Genomic DNA, 15,534 nt, shown 5'->3' on the forward strand with positions numbered 1-15,534 from the left:
TGTTTATATTTAGTTGTTTATTTGATTAATCATTATGAATGTGCTTTACTATTATTTAGATTGCACTTTCTTTTAGTGAAATAAAAGGGTCTGCTTGTGGAACTTGTTTGACTGGAAAACAGGTGGAAAAATAAATGATCTTAAAAGGAAGGAGAACAAAGGAAATGCCACTCTTGGCAAATACAAACAAGGAAAGGAGCTTAGTCTTGAGGGTCGTGTCATTTGTGAGGGCATCCTACCTACATTCTTGACCGGGTTTGCAACTTTGTTTGCAATGTACTACGTGTTCAATTTGCAGTACCAGGAGGAGGCCTCTTGTACTTTGGAGTTCATTTAGAGGTAAGACACATTACGTTTCTTATATCTGTCATCTTCTTGTGCATGCTTAATTTCCTGAATCACTCTAAAAGTCACCAACTGATTGCTATTTTATACTGCTGTATCTCCAGACGCTTTATTGGGATAAACCTAGAGAGGGGTTCAAAGACGATCCGGGGCAAGGTGGTCTCAAAGAAGAAAAAAAATCGTCTACAAGAAATCTCAGGCAGTCAATCCTTGTGTCTCCACACTTCTAAAAAATCTCATGGACTTTCAGTGGGACTTCATTTAAATGTTCACACACTCACACTATGCTCTCTCTGATAGTAATAATGATTTTTTTTTTGCATTTTTGTTTTCAAAGAAACATTTTAGTTTATTTTAACTGGCCTCTACCATAAAACAACTAATTTTTTTATTCTTACTTTTTTTGAGCTTGAGAATGAGAGGGGTTTGATGGCCAGATTGTTCAAATAACTCACTGAGCGTATCTGCTCTGAGGTTATTATATTGTCATTTTGTTTAATAAAAATGTACTATAACATGCAGTTTTTGTGTTTATTCAATTTAGCTTAATTTGTCATTTAGAATACAGCAAAAAACTGTAAAACATTTGGTAAAACCTGGGAGCCTTGCTGCCATTATTTTACTGTATTTTGTTAAATTCACGGTCTTTGCATGTGTTGAATAAAACAGGAAGAAACTGTAAATCAGAATACAGGACAGAAATCGTAAAAATTACGGTAAAGAGCTGGAAACCCTGCTGCCAGTATTTTACTGTAATTTTACAAGGATTGTTTTACAGTGTATGATCAGTAATTTTACTTTAAAATATTTGATGAAAGCATAATATTAATGTACGTTTAATATATTTTATATATTCAATATATATTTAATATATTTTAAGTAAGTACATAATCTGTTAGTGTATTTACAATATATTTAGACATTTCTCAATATGTTTAAAGTACAATAAAGTATATATATATCTTTTTACCAGGGCATATTAGGCAATTTGTTTGGTTTGCTGTTGATTATTGAAGTATGTGGCCTAATCCAAAGAGCTCTGAGACCTTCAGAAAGAACAGTATAGATGCACATAGAGTCTGAGCATATAGAAGAAATTTTAAAAGATATTACAGCCATAAAAAAGTCTTTCCACTGTCCAGAAAATGATTTTACTAGCATAGTAAACTTTTACTACCAGCATGGACATGCCAGTCATTACAGGATTTACAGGTATCTCCTGCCACAGCAAAAGTCAAAGTACCAGCATCTACCATCAGAAAGAGTTTGCATATCAAAAAGAGAAGTTTGATTTCATTGGAAGTGTGCAAGAAGGAATGTGCTTTGGACAGGAAATCATAACCGTGTGAAGCTCTACACTGAGACCGGGTGACAGATGGAGGGGAAATTCTGTTTCTAAAGTTGTGCAGGCATTTCACATTCCTTGATGCACAGTCCCACATGTCCTAGAAGTGGAATATGTCATAGAAAGCATTACCACCCGCAGTGGACAGTGCAGTGGGTGGTAATGATCATGACTGGCTGTGTCTGGCTAGACTGGTCCATGTGCATATCCCACAGAAGCTTTCATGAAATATAAAAAATCTACACATTTCTTAAAATCTGAGAATATACACTCTAATTACATGTGCATTGCAAACTGAGTACAGATATGATTTTTTTTAAATGCCACTGTCCAAATTAGTTATGGAGGGTGCCATACATGAACTGACAAGCTACTACTGCAAGACTCCTTTCATGTGCCAGTTGGCAAAGAAACCCAAGCAGTTCTGAAATTGAAAGCAGAATTTAAGAAGAAATATAACCTAACAAGAACCAGATACTGTAGATTAGATCATCCAATAAATCTAATGTCTTCTGAATAAACCTGAATTAACTCCAGTGATGGAAAGAAAATGTAAGAATGCTGTTTTCTTTCTGTAATGCACAGAAACGAAGACTCTAATAGTCTATTATAAAATCTATATAGCAAACAAATCCATTTAATATTGAATAGCTTTTATTGCATTTGAAGCCTGTGTGTAATATTTTGTAATAATTTGTATTTTACACTCACCTTAGTGTTTAGTATTAAAGTATTAAAATTTAGTATTTAGTATTATAATGTGCTCTAAATTAAAAAATGAAATTAGTTAAAATTATCTGATACATTGCCTCAATGGCTCTAGTGCTACTGTTTTTCCAGTTTTTGCAGTGTTTTTGAGGAGGATGGGACTAAGCTACTGTTTCATTGGTTTATAAACTTCTTCATTGGCTGGATCAGAGTCTATTCTGATGGACAACAGCTCTAAAATAGTGTAATGTGCAACAAAACATAAAAAAAAAAAAAACATGATGCCCATTGTTATGGATACAGGGTCTGAAAGGGTACATATCAGCTGGATTCAGCATCCAGTTTTTTATTTTTTTTTTCATTTTCTTGTTTGTAACATAAAGAATACTACAATAAAAGCTAAAGTGTAGTGTATACTGTAAAATGTGGCACTGTGGTTTAGCAATAAGTTCATTATTTTGAGTAATTGTATGATAAATAATACAATAATTGTATTGTATCCTTCATTTTACTCACTAGTAACCCTCAAATACCCTGCCTACTGAGAAAACTAACTGATAAAGCCTTTTATAAACCCATATTAAGAATTACAGGTTTAGTATTGTCCAGTAGACACATTAAATCAGATTAGAGACAGTTATTAAATCAACAACTGTGCCCAGCCAACTATTTGTGACATATAGAATAGTAAAATAAAAGCTACAGTGTAGTGTATGCTGTAAAATGTAGCACTGTGGCTTAGCAATAACGTCATTATTTGGAGTAATTTATAATGAATAATACAAAATTTGTATTGTTTTCTTTATTTTACTCATTAGTAACTCTCAGTAGATACTCTACTGAGAGTTTCACCCTCAATTTCACTGCCTACTGAGAAAACTAACTGATAAAGCCTTTTATAAACAAATATTAAGACACATTAAAACAGAGAAACTACTTTCTTTTTCTTTTTCAGTTGAAAAGAGTTAAATCAATAACTGTGCCCAACCAAAACCTGAAATACCTACTGCACTACTCCATGCACTGGACAAGAGGAAGTTTTTATATTTATTTTAGCAACCAGCTGCATCATACAAACTTCTTCACCTGAAATTTATTTTGGAAAAGTTTCTTCGACTGTGAGCTGGTTTCAGTTTAAGGAGTGCCCTGTCTGTTTCAGCCCAATGAGAAACTGACATCTGACATCATCAACATTTGTCTTGTGACTGCTTTACTATTATTGAATACCTTTGCATTTCCGTGAGTAAAAAAAATAATAATAAAAAAAAAAAAAATATATATATATATATATATATATATATATATATATATATATATATATATATTTATTATTTTTTTTTAAATAAGAACATGTAATGGCTATTGATAAGTGTTAGAAATGAAAAATGAATACTTATTTTTATATTTAAGAAGTCATTTACTTACACCCTTTCCCCTTTAATAGAGAAAAGTATGGCTAATAAGGTTATAGTCTTTCTGCTCTTAAGCCTATTGTTTATACCTTACACTCATTCTATAAATGATCTTAATTAACACCATAAAAGAACCATTTTAGATTTCATAAATAACCATATTTGTTACTTGTTAAGAGCTTTGAGTTAGAAAATGTTTTAATTAGTACCTTTCCATTTCTGTTTTGAAGCTTTCAAATGTTCTTCACACTTTATATATCTTTTACAAAAAATGGTTCTTTAAATAACCAAAAATGTTTGGGCAATTTTCTTCATGTGGCACTGCTAAATAACTAACTAAGTAACTAACTAAATAACTAAATAAATAAATACATAAATAAACTTTGTAGCACTTTATTGTGAGTAGATTTGCTGGAGTTTTCCACTTTCAATAGCCCTGTCAGACAGAAGTCAAAGAAGATATGTGATGTCAATGATTTTGTATTTTGGCTGGTTTGTTTAATGAACTCTCGCTCTTCTTTTAGTGAATTCATTTCTAGCATCATCAAGAAGCTAAAGAGTTAAATTCTGTAAAGATCAATATTTGTAGATTTTTTTGTGTCACTTTGAAATTTAACAAAATCATAAAAAGTGTCTATGTGCTGAAAGTCATCGCTGAAATTTCCCCCCGAAAGCATTTCCCCCCGAAAGCATTTCCCCCCGAATATTTGTTATACACTTGTTTTTTTCTTTGTCTGTATTGGAACAACTCAAAAAAATATATATATTTGGGGCCACTGTCCTAATGGAAGACCCATAACCTAGGATGTAAACGCAGCTTTCTGACACTGGGTCCTTAATTCCTCAGAGAGCTCTCTTCTCCTTTTTCTATTTTCCATTTAAAGATTGAGTCAACTTCTTTTCTTTTTCTCTTGTTTCAGGTATGATTTTTTTAGATTATACATTGCCCACACCTGTTTTATTTACCAACAATTTTAAAAACAATAATTGTGTCCAGTCCATTTTTGGAGTTTCGAGTGAAATTATGTAAAATTTGTTTGAGAGAAACTTTTTTTTTCTGCTTGTTTGTTTTGTTCTAATACACACAACGCAGATAAACAGGTGGATACTTAATCCTTTTCTGAGAGAAATAATTATTTTTATGGAAAAAATTTTAGGTATGCCAGCACTTTTGGCCATGACTGTACGTATAAGCAAGGGAGGCTAAATACAGTATGTGGCAACCCTTAAATATTAGTCTTCCTCTTGCTAGTCCTGCCCCCTAATGCAACAGGATAGCGGCGGTTGTGAATGCAGTTGGCACGCAAGTAAATTTTTCAATTACCAAAAGGGTATAAATATCTGTGCCTGATTGGAATGTGGTGGTGAGAAGCACAAAGGTCCCATCTGGGTCCACTCCAAGCTCCTGTCACTCTTTCACTGTGGAACCCTTCCAAGGTTATTTCATCAATGGCTGCAGCGTCTTCCAATTTTCCCAGCCCCTGACACTATACACACTGCTTTCACGCACTGCCGTTCTCATGGATTACTGTAGTGTGTTAAATTTGTTAATATGGATAGAAATATAAAACAGACAAAAACAATATAAATCTGTTAGCTGTAAATGATTAGATTAGATGATTAGTTTTCTGCACAAAATATTCAACAATTCTAAGTGGAAAAACACTGTAAACCAAGTGACTAGTGTATAAAGTGTATAAAGTGTTGTCAGGCAGGACTTGGGAACTTGGGGACTTGGGAAATCTTGGGAACTTCCACTTTCTTGGACCCTTATTACTTAATTGTGTCATTTATGTCCAATAGTGTCATAGTCTGTTTGTTACAAAACACAGCGTCTGTGCCGACACTGTCGCTCCCAGAGCACAAGGACTGTCTCGACCCCTCCTTACACTCCAGCATCCAGCACAAAGCAGGCCGATTATACATTTGGGGGGATTAAGTCCCTCATAATCCACCAAAACAAAGATCTCCTTTTCTGAATAGGGAGAAGGGGCAGCTTTGGCCTGCGTCGGTTAGTCCTTATGGGACTTTTCCCTCAGAAAGACGCACATTCGCTTCTTTTCCCCACCTCCTTCACACCCCTCACCCAGCCTCGGCCCAGCTCTGGGAAGCTCGCCTATAATGAGGTGGCATGGGAAATGGACGTGATATTTAGTAATAGGGCAGAGAAGAGCAGAGTTTACAGGCCTACATAACGGCGCGAGAACATCAGGCCTCCTCTAAAGTCTGCTGGAACAATGGCTTTAACATCACCAATTAAGCCAAGTGATGATGAGTCCAATAATATCAGCACAACAGTGATGTAAGACACTTGTCTGTAATTTGAGGAACACAGTATTGAAATATGTCCTATAATAGAGCATCTGAAGCAATCACAGGCCATGGGATGCACTTTTAATTTCATCACTCTGTCAGCGTTTATTAAAACCCATTCATCAGCAATAGAGGGAAGAGGGGAGGCCGGGAGAGAGGAGGGAAGCCCTGCCCAGCAGAGACGGCACGAGAGGAACGAACAGGGGGCGCGAGAGGAATTGGCAGGGTGCGCGAGGACGGGTGTGCTGCCGTCACCTGGGGCAGCGAGGATCAAGAGGAGAGAGGCTCACGTTGAGAGATTGATGGCGGAGTCGGGCTTCATGGGACCGTTGGGACGTCTCACCCTCCCCCAAATACCCACCCAACCCCAACCCCAGCCCCATCTGTAACTGTCTGGGGAGGTCACGTAGGCTGGGGGATGCACTGCTCCTGTTTTTACACAGAACAGTCCAGAAATATGGACGAGACGTGAGTCGCCATTTCTCTATTTTAGATCTTAGCTTATTTACAAGCACATGTAGAGTACAATATATAAACTAAAAACAGTGTTCCAGAGATATGAGATAGAAAAACAATGGTGGTTCACTAATAAATATTTCAACGGAACATTTGTTTGTAAATGAGATGTGTGTAGAGTGTGAAAGATGTTTAGAACATAGACTTTCCATGAGAAACAAAAGAAAACCAATTCTATACATTCTACAGAATCAGTTTCTCTGATTTTGCTATTTATGGGTACATGTTTGAGTAAAATAAACATTGTATTCTATAAACTACAGACAACATTTCTCCCAGATTCCAAATAAAAAAATATTGTAATTTAGAGCATTTATTTGCAGAAAATGAGAAATATACAGAGCTTTCGGAGCTCAAATAATGCAAAGAAAACAAGTTCATATTCATAAAGTTTTAAGAGTTTAGAAATCAATATTTGCTGAAATAACCCTGGTTTTTATCACAGTTTTCATGCATCTTGGCATGTTCTCCTCCACCAGTCTTACACAGTGCTTTTGGATAACTTTATGCCAAAATTCAAGCAGTTCAGCTTGGTTTGATGGCCTGTGATCATCCATCTTCCTCTTGATTATATTCCATATCTTTGTATATATTTTTAGAACACTTTAACACACTTTAAAAATGCAGAATTAGTTTCGTGAGCAAATATTACTCTGCTGTGGAGTTGAAGTGCTGTCTCTGCCTTGATGATTTAAGGTAAGGAGACAATGGAGCAAATACTGACCGTTATGTATGTCTGCCTTGACTCACTAAACTCACTAAATTAGCATTAAAAATGTTGTCATATAACTTTAGTACATTTTTCTTTATTTTTAGGGATGTGTTTGTACACTGACTGGCCAAAAAAAAGTCGCCACCAAAAAAAGGTCACACACTCTAATATTTATATAATAATTGGATCGCCTTTAACTTTGATTGCTGCATGCATTCACTGCATCATTGTTTCAGTAAGCTTCTGCAATGTCACAAAATTTATTTCAATCCAGTGTTTCATTGATTTTTTACCAAGATCTTGCAGCAGCATTGATGATGGTAGAGTCTGACCACTGCACAAAACCTTCTCCATCCAGCACATCCCAAAGATTCTCAATGAGGTTAAGGTCTAAGTAATCCATGTGTAAAAATGATGATCTCATGCTTCCTGAATCACTCTTTCACAATTCCAGCCCCATTAATACTGGCATTGTCATCTTTGAAATATGCCCGTTTCATCAGGGAAGAAAAAACCCATTGCTGGAATAACCTGGTATATTCAGTATATTCAGGTAGTCAGCTGACCTCATTCTTTCAGCACATACTGTTGCTGAACCTAGACCTGACCAACTGCAGCATCAACCCCAGATCATTTACTTTTTTGAGTTTCTGAGACATTGATAGGGCATTGTAAAAAAGGAAACCTAAAACTATGTGTGTTTGTTCAACTCAAATAAACATTTAATAAACAATGGCTCAGTAAAGCAACTCTTTATGTTGCACTGATTCAGCTGAATACATTTTCTGTTGTAACTTTAAAGAGTCAGTCTAGTGTTCAGGTTAAATGCTCTCTCCCTTTGGGTTCAAATGTTTACCTCTCCCTGCTGTTTCTTATTCTGTGTGGCTGATGAAACAGGATGCTTTGGAGTGCGGCACTGTGCATTTATTTGTTTTCATAAGGTGCTTGTCAGGGGGTTAGAGAGAAGCAGCACATGTGTGGAAGTCACTTCTCTGAGGTTTGTCTGATCGTTTACACTTCTGTACAGGGTTCAGAAGTGCCATCAAAGTAAAAGCTTTCTCTCTCTCTCTCTCTCTCTCTCTCGCTATCTCTCTCTCTCTCGCTATCTCTCTCTCTCTCTCTGTGATCTGCTGCATCTTCCACTTTCTCTTCAAAACCCAGCAGCCCCACCAGACCACCTCCAATCAAAAGCAAATTAAATGATTCATTATTTCTCCCCTCCCACCTAATGATGTACAACCATAAAACATTAACGAAAGGCACGGGTGAGGACATTCCGTGCGATGCGTTTGCTCCGTGTTCTAGACTGAATAGTACATGACTGCAATCGCAATCCAGGAACGAGAAAAAAGAAGAAGAAGAAGAAGAAGAAGAAGAAGCAGAATAAAATGAAGTGTGACAACATATGAATTTCAAATTTGCTGGGAGACATCAAAGTGCACCATCCTGGGTGCCTTCGACAAGGACGCTCGCTGATTTTTAATTCTGTTCCCCTGATTGTATCAGCAGCCTAACGAAGACCAGCGCAGGCCGCTGCCAGAGAGCGGCAGCAGGCAGTTAGAGATAGATAGAGAGAGAGAGAGGGAGAACGAGTGAGAGATGGAGAGAGCTACAGAGATCAGAGAGGAGAGAAGAGGACATGGAGGAGTGGGAAGGAGAGAAGAAAGGCAGAAGCTCTTCCAAACACAGACGGCTCGGCCCTTTGTTGTCCTAGCGATCACAGGGACCCTTTCATCAGAGAGGGAGCAGTTTCTGCTCTTTTCCATTTTGGTAAGGAGAGAGAGAGAAAGAGAGAGAGAGAGAGAGAGAGAGAGAGAGAGAGATGGATAGAGAGTGTCCATCCAAGGACTTCTCCCAAAACCCCCCAAAAAAGAAGGAGGGGACATATGTATCGTGTGCAGTGTTGGGAAGGTTACTTTTAAAATGTAATCCCTTACAGATTACTGATTACATCACTTAAAATGTAATTTGTAACGTAATCAGTTACATTACTTCAAGTGAGTAACGTAATCTGATTACTTTGGATTACTTTAAATATTGTCATTTTTTAAGCCTGAATAAATGTAGCAACCACATATTGCATATTATTCTTTTATTTTTCTTTCCAGTTAACAATTAGATAAACAAATAAAACAGCCTTTTTAATCACTCTATAAAAATACTCATGAAAACATTTCATCAAACAATTTTATGAAACACTTCTATAAATTGATGATAAAACCATTAAAAAACATAAAAAAAACAAACAATGTAACAACAACTGTAAACTATCTATTTGCAGGTTTGCCACCAGTGTTAATTTTGACAACAAATTTTGATTTAGTCTTAGTTATAGTTTTGTGATGAAAATAGCATTTAGTTTTAGTCACAATTTAGTCATCTGAAATGTTTTTAGTTTTAGTCGACTTAATGTCATAAGAATATAGTCTACTAAAATTACAGTAATTTAGTCAACTAAAATGTAAAGGGTGTAAATGTAAATGCTTTTTTCATCAGTTCCCTTGAATTATTAACTATTATTAACACTTACACGAAATTAAACGTTTAATAACCACTTGAGTAATACTGTTAATGTTTGAATGTGAAATATATTTATATATGTTTAATGTATATTATTATTATTATTGTAGGTGTGTGACTTTACATATTTTACATTTAAAATTTTGCTCTAGAAATCAGGTCAAAAACAACTGAATAGTTAAATTATAGTTTAAACAGAGCTGTAAATGCAAAAACAGCTTTTAAATGATCTAGTTTTATCTCCAGCAGTAACCCAGCACACCTACTGGAGCTACAGTCTGTAAATGAGATCAAAAACACACATTCACTCACTGTCCTGTAGAGATGCTCTCAGGATGTACTGAGAGACTTCATGAGTTAAAGTGAGAAACTTATGAGAAAGTGCTGTAAGGAACTTTACACAGACTTTTGGGTTCATAGATTGACTTATTTTATTGTTTTATTTTGGATATATTATCGAGTTCCTTTCTGAGCTGTTCCTGCTTTAACACTAGCTATATCTTTCCCACTGTGAGACTAAACAGATGATCTGATCTTAATGAGTGAGTTCTGTACCAGTTCTGTGTTTTAGTGCACTGCCGAGTTAAACACATCAGCTCATGAAATAACATCAGTATTAAAACGCTGATCTCTGCATGGAGATCTGTGGGACTCTGCTCTGCAGAAGCTGAAAGATTTGTGGTGTTTTTACCGGAGATGGAGTCGCTCCACACGGTTTACACATTATCTTGTTTTTCGCGACGTCAAAGGAGAAATATATCGCCTCTCCTCTCCTCTCTCTATCTCCCTGCTGAACACTGTCGAGTTAACTTCCAGTCGAGCTCCGTAACGACAGGTTAATTCCCGGGTTTGTAACTGAGCGCGCGGCGCTACTGCAGGAGAGGCGGGTACTGATTGGATGACTACCCCGCTTGTCCCGCCTCTCCACCTTCGCTAAAGTAGCAGTGATTGGATCTCTTCCTAACTGGACCCTACCTTTCACAAAACTAAATCAGTTCTGATTGGATTTCGTCCCTGCCAAACATTTTCGTCTCGTTTTTATTCGTTGACCAAATGTTAGTTAATTTCGTATCGTTGTGTGTGCGGAGCCGCTGTCTGGCAGACAGTTCCCTGTCATATCAGAGCGATTTCACCGCAAAATGTTATTTGCGTTTTGTCAGTGTTGGATTGGAAGAGCAAAAATAGGAAAGTACCGCAATGTAACCCTTTTATTTTAGCAGAGTAACTGTAATCTGATTACCACTTACTGAAGCAGTAACTGTAACGGATTACAGTTACTTATAATTTGTAATCTGATTACGTAACGCCGTTACATGTAATCCGTTACTTCCCAACACTGATCGTGTGTCATATAAAGCAACATTATGTAGCATTTTTTGACCTTAAAACTAAAAGCTTGGAAATCATGTTGATGCTCTGCTAGATTCTCTATTCTTCCTGTTTTTGCCCAGTACACTGAAAACTGCATTATATAACTTTACTGAAGCAGACAGGACCACACTAAAAAGAAATGAATAACGCTGAGTAATCTCTGAATCATATTCATCTCAAATCATCTATGATTTCACTACTGCAACAGTCCACATGCTTCTTTCACTTTTACGCAGTGATAGTTTTGTATCTCTGAATTTGTCAAGAAATATAGGTGTAAAGTGTGTCCTATAGATGGAGCTCTATATGTTCAGCATCAGTATCACCATTACAAAACCCTCATATATATATAAGATACTATTTTATAATGTGAGTTAATTCTTTCTGTATGATGTTTAGGATGAAAACATCTGAATAGTTTTAGTCCATTTCACATAATTCTAGTGGTCTATTTCTTTTTTTTACCTGGCATTTTTGACATAATGAAAATCTGACAGTTTTGATTTGCATTGTGTCTGATTTAATGAATGGAGAAAAATAAAGGTTTTAAAATGACGTATTATGTAAAAAAAATGCAGTGGTTCTTATATTAGCTTTGACATTTTCAAACAGCTTTACATCCAAATATTGCATATTTTTTACAGATTAAATAATGAAATCCTGATTCATTTGACCACAATATATATTGTGTGATGGTGCATCCCAGAGTCCATTGAGCCTTTACACGTTAAAATTCCGTCAGATTCCTTAAATAATTTCATGAACTACAGAGGGAGAAACATGAAAATCACTTTAAGTAATTCCTTGAGTAATTTGTTGACAAACTGGAGATCTTCTGCCTATTTTTGCTCCTCAAAAACTGCTTTAGTACCAAATAATGATTACAATCACCTGTTGATTTCACCTGTTTGAAATTACATTCACTTTTTTGTTGCCTCATTACTACCCCTAATTTGCGCTTTTCCCAATTTTGAATGTGTTGCTGGCCTGAGATGTAGAAATTGTTGTGTCTGAAAAAAAGAAAACATGAAAAATCTTGGGTCCATCTTGCCACAAAATAAAAGTTAAAGAAAATGTAAGAAATCCTTGATTTTTATTGGTCCTTTTTTTCATATAGTCTCAGCGTTTTCTGATTTGGGGTTGTTGTTTTACCGTGACTCCCACTGAAAGCACTGATTGCAAATCACAAATTTCCTGCATTTTCTGTTGAAACATGTGACGTGGGCACTCGGCAGAAGTTGACTGTGCACTGGAATGACTGGGGCAGCATAATTAGCTCGGAGCATGGCAGCCAGACAGAAATGTGTGGCACACGCTTGTGCCAACACTGCTGCTGTGCCAGACCGTCTAACAAAGTAAACAGACAACAGAGTGTGTGTGTGTGGGGTGGGGGGGCATATGTGTGTGCGCATATGTGTGTGTGTGTGTGTGTGTGCCACCTGCAGAACATGCCTGAATTAAAGGGGGCTGAATTAAGATTCATGATTTAAAGATTGCCACAGATCATTTCAGAAATCTCCAGTTACCACACATTATTATCCTGTAGTAAATATTATTAGTAGTTTTGGGATGGTGTCATTTTGTATTGGGAGTAGACTGAAGGCTATTGTTCTGTGTAAGGTAAACTAATTTCAAACAGTCATTCTAGTAAAAGGCACTATTAAAAGTAAAGGCGCTCCAAAATAGTTAAAAAATAATTAAACAAAAAGTTAAATGACAAAAACTTTTTGTCATGTCCCAGCCCTGTTCCGTTTCTGTCCTGTTCTATTTCCGTGTTTTTACTGCCCTCCTCTTTGTTTATCTCCTCCATGTGCTCTGCTGTGTGTTCTTCTAGTGCCTTCACTTGTGTTTCATCTATAGCTCCGCCCCCTCGTTACCTTTCCACAGGTGTTCCCTGTTTCTTTTCCCTTGTGTGTGTATTTATACTTTATATTCCAGTTTCTCTATATGTCAGTTCAGGTTGTGTTTATTTCCTTTTGTACTCAGGGTTTCCTTTTTGTTCATATTTTTGGTTTATTGTTTGTTTTCTTCATTTGTTAATAAATATACTATCATTTGCGTCCACCTACGTGTCTGACATTTTGGCCTTACTTTATATTTTATGACTTTTTATAACAACTTAGTTATATATTAATATTTAATTCAACATAAGTGTAATTTTAGGGGTTAATTTTGTTTCTACAGCTAAATTACAGTAGTTATGTAACTATATGTATCAATTTTATGTTACATTTGTGTAATTATGCCAGTGCATCTTATTAGCTGCAGCAGGATATTCATTCCTAAGTGTTTCTACATGTGTAATAAGATAAATGTAATTGTATTTTTTGGATTGCTGCTATTTCCATCTGCTATTTACACTCGTGCAACTGACTCTATTAAATCATTTTGTTTCATTCTCAGTCTAAAATAAGTCAGAGGAGCCACTAGTCACAAACCAGTGTGGGTGAGTTTACCAAGAACTATACTGTAAATATAAAAAATAGGTAATTAAAAACTAAATGTGTATAGTTTAGAAGTAGTAAATTTGGGATGCTATGTAAAATGTTAATAAATTTAAATAAAAACAGAAATCTGTGATTTGTAAATCATTTTCTCATATATTATGTAAAATCAGTTGTTGAGTTATTTTAACATTTAATAAAAAAAACACCTAATTTTGAGCTTGATAGCAGCAACACATTTCAAAAAATTGGGACAGGGCAACAAAAGCCTGGGAAAGTAAGTGGTACTAATAAGACATATATGGCTTCTTATTTGCATGGTACAGTGTTAACTAATTAACTTACATTTTTGGATTGACAATGATTTCTGTATGTGTTTCTGAGCACATGCAGTGATTTCTAGTACAGAATCATGCCTGTTGAAATGCAGTGTCGCCTGAGGGCCAGAAGATCTCCAGCATCCAATACTGAGAGTGTGAGTCTTGTCTTTTGTGCACAGGGATAATATGTATTACAGATGATGAGATATTCAAAACTAAGACTTAAAGACTTAGGTAATTTTACATTTAAAAACAAGTTGCTCCATAACTTTTAGAAACAGTTTTTACAGATTGATGAACTTTCTTTTGGAAAGACTGTGCTTAACTAAAGGTGTCTGTTTTCTTTTTTTTAGCTTCTCTAAGTTTTTCAATCCTCGGTCATGTGAGTCAACTGCAAATTGTTAATTCTGTAGCTGTTCTAATCCTTGTGCAAAAGAGTAAAATGTTATATAACATCCGACATGATTTTTCAAAAATTTCCATGTTACACAGCCTCCCTTCACCTTGGAAATCAGGTTTGTGCGCTTCTGACACAAACAAAAGCAAAAATGTTATTTGAAACCAAAAAAAAAAAATTCATCATAAACACGGACTGCAAGAGCCTGTTTCTTTTTTCAGGAATGGAGCACTACTGAGACCTCCCTCCTCCAGCCCAGTGTTAAACTGATTCAGCATAGTTAAAGCGGGCTTTAATATATTAGGGTTGAGACACACACTTACAAACATAGACAGACACACAAGCACCCCCACACAACTGCCCCTACCCATACCCACATACACACACAAAAAAGACTCAACAAATGAGATGATGTGAAACATTGCTACATTTTCTTTATTGTTGTAGTTGTTTTCAGCATATGTGATTAACATTACATAATATCATAGAGGAACGCAAGGCATAAGTCATTTGTATAATTATATATATATATATATATATATATATATATATATATATATGCAACAATCATACTTAACCATGATCCACTATGGCCTTGCAGTTGACTGAAAGGCAACCCAACATACTGAAATATTACCAAATATTAAAGCTAGCTATCCTGTTATCATTCAGAATTATTATAATTACCTTTTTTCAAATTTACACAAAACAATGAGACAATGATTATTTACTTTGATTTAAGCCGTTAAATGTAGATCAAACATAAAAAATAATTTAATAAAAAATAAACTTACACCATTAAAACAAACTTTTTTTTAAACAAAAATTAAGAAACTCTAAAAATACAGCTCATCATATTTGCTAAAACTAAAAATTCAGGCTGCAATTACCAGTCTGCTGTTTTGTAATCAGTAAAATTGTGTTTAAATGTTGTCACTGTTAAAACATTTTAAACATTTTAAACATTTTAACCATTTAAACATTTTTAACATTTTAAACTGTCGGTTCATTCAGATGAAATTCTGACACAGTATAAAGAAAAACTTCCTGAATCACACTATGCCAAAATAAAATAAATTGAGACAGAATGTTTTTGTCCAACAGTGACAATTTGGAGATTATATTTTGTGA

The sequence above is a fragment of the Astyanax mexicanus genome, chromosome 6 (assembly GCF_023375975.1).
Source record: "Astyanax mexicanus isolate ESR-SI-001 chromosome 6, AstMex3_surface, whole genome shotgun sequence".
Taxonomy (NCBI): Eukaryota; Metazoa; Chordata; class Actinopteri; order Characiformes; family Acestrorhamphidae; genus Astyanax; species Astyanax mexicanus.